Here is a 2,404-nt window from a genome sequence, read left to right on the forward strand (position 1 = left end):
AGGGTGATCGGCAAGGATCCCAGTGCACTGTGGTCTCTCAGATGTGCAGAGGAGCCGAGTGCCCAGCATCATGCTGCAGTGTTCTTTCATCCCTGCTACAACCTCATTAGCAACATACTCCTTAATATGTGGGTTTCCTCGAGATTTCTTATGATTTGCATAGTCCTCTAGAATGGAGTCCACATTCTTCTTGGCAGGAAGACAGACGAGCTGTTTCTGTCTGGTAATTGGGTCCCCGTCACCACCAAGCCATGGCTCTGGCTCTTCAGGGATCTTTGCTTGAACTTCAACTCTGTTCCCACATGTTTCTTCATTTTCAGCAGGAGGCTCAACCCGGCCCTCTTCTCCCGAGGAGGCTGAGGTGTCTCACTGGTACTGCCGCCGTCTCATTACCATTTTCTGTTTGTTCTTTTTGGTGTTCACTTCGGCATTTTCCTGTTGCAGACCAGATGGCTTCTTTCCTGGAGCGGCCCCTCTCACCTTCCCTCTGCACATGGCTCCTGATTAGCCTTTTGAAGTTCCCGCTGTGTCTGCAGGTTGGTGTCCACGTACCTGAGCACTCCGCTTTCTGGAACCTGCTCATCCCAATTTTTGTTCCAACCACTGTAGTGTATAAAGTATTTTACTTGCTTCTCCTTTATGGCAGCCTTTACATGCTTTGCTTCATAAAGAAGAGGGCTAGGAAGGCACAGCTCTCGTTCACCCTCCTGGTACTTGGGCTTCGGGTCCTGCTTGGGCACCTTTTCTAAGTGATTCGCCGCCTCCTTCTCCCACCACCCCCGACTACTGTCCCCTATTCCACCCCAGTGGAGCTCACGTCAGACACACGGTCGGGCACAGCTGCTCTACCTATTTTTTAAAGAGTACAAACTGTAAATAAATAAATAAATAAATAAATAAATAGAACCAGAAACAATACAAAGTTCATTAAACCAAGTAATAAGAAGTCAGCAATGGTTGTTGTACTGCATAAACCTGCAAAGCTGGTAAAAAAATAAAGCTATACAAAATTAAAAAGAAGAAACATAAATATATGTTAAGCATTAGCTGCTCCTTTCAACAGACCAGCATAAATCATGAGTACAGTTTCCCCAACCATCCTGCTTATGCACATGAATATATCATTTTTTCCTTCTTTTGTCCTTTTCCTTACCTCCCTTGTTTCCTTTTGCACATTATTTTACTCTGTACTTCTCATATATGAGAAACCATCGTATTTGGGTTAAATTATTTTGCTTAAACATAGTCTACTGTCTAAAAGTCATATTGACAAACCTACAATGATTTTATATTCTGGAAATCATTTGAGAACTATGCATGACATTACTGTTTGGATACGGAATAAATGACACAATGTTTTTTCTACAGAGAACACTGTGAGAAATGGAGTACTTTTTTCATATTGATAAATGAAGACAAAGCCAACTAATATAATAACTAGAGATCCTCGGTTCTTGAAGAACTGTTCGCATATCGACAAAAGGCTTCATTTGGTGTGAGGTCTTTCACAGACAACAAGGAAAATATGTAGATACTGCTCTAATTGCCAGTCACAAGACTAAATTATAATAGTTATTTGAATCCATTTGGCTAGAAAATTTGTACACTTAAACATTAAAATCAAGAAAAGTTAGACAATATCATTTCGAGAGGGTAGTCAGAATATCATTTCCACAGCGTAATCGTCCAGTAGAGCTTGGCCGGCTCCAGTTACAGCAACGACTTGTGGTTCATTTCTGAGATGGAGAACCGGAGGCTTCAATGAACATTCATATTCAACTGAATGTTGCATTTATTATGCCAACACTATGAAACTGTCCAGGGCAGTCAGTCAAGTCCTGACTCTCCTGACAGCAAAATCCTTCACCATAAAGTACTTGTTGAGCCAACCTGTATCTCAGGACAGCCTATAAGTCCCTCCACAAGTGAATGACTGAAAAAATATGACACACATAGACAGCAGAGTATTCCTCCGAGAAAAGAAGGGTAAATGTGAGTCACTTCTAAGGCGATAAATGGACCTTGAAACCAAAATTTCACTTCTGCTCTGGCTAGACTGTTAAGAACTTACAGAGACAATTTCTCTTCTAATTGCACAGGTAGAAACTTTGTTTCTGGGACAGCCAAGTAACTCAGTGGATTAAAGCGCCCAGCGCCAGGAGTTCTATCCCCAGGCTTGCTGTGCTGGCCCTGCCCATGGGGCGCACTGAGATGACAACTGAGACTGGGTGTGGTGGTGCACGTCTGTAATCCCAGCTCTTGGGAGGCTGTAAACAGGCGGATCACTATGAATCTGATCTAGTAGTGAGACCCTGAACACCCTGTAGAGCTTCCCTAAAAATACAAACAAAACAAAACAAAAAAACCCAAGAAACTTTGTTTCTAATATAATTGTTTTAGTTTC

At 42.3% G+C, this 2,404-nt stretch overlaps 1 pseudogene; it reads right to left on the bottom strand.

Moving 5' to 3' along the window:
• The window catches only part of LOC101566657, a 37,357-nt pseudogene that overhangs the window by 22,774 nt on the left and 12,179 nt on the right, over positions 1–2,404 (bottom strand).

Source organism: Octodon degus, unplaced genomic scaffold, assembly GCF_000260255.1.
Source record: "Octodon degus isolate 3935 unplaced genomic scaffold, OctDeg1.0 scaffold00237, whole genome shotgun sequence".
NCBI lineage: Eukaryota > Metazoa > Chordata > Mammalia > Rodentia > Octodontidae > Octodon > Octodon degus.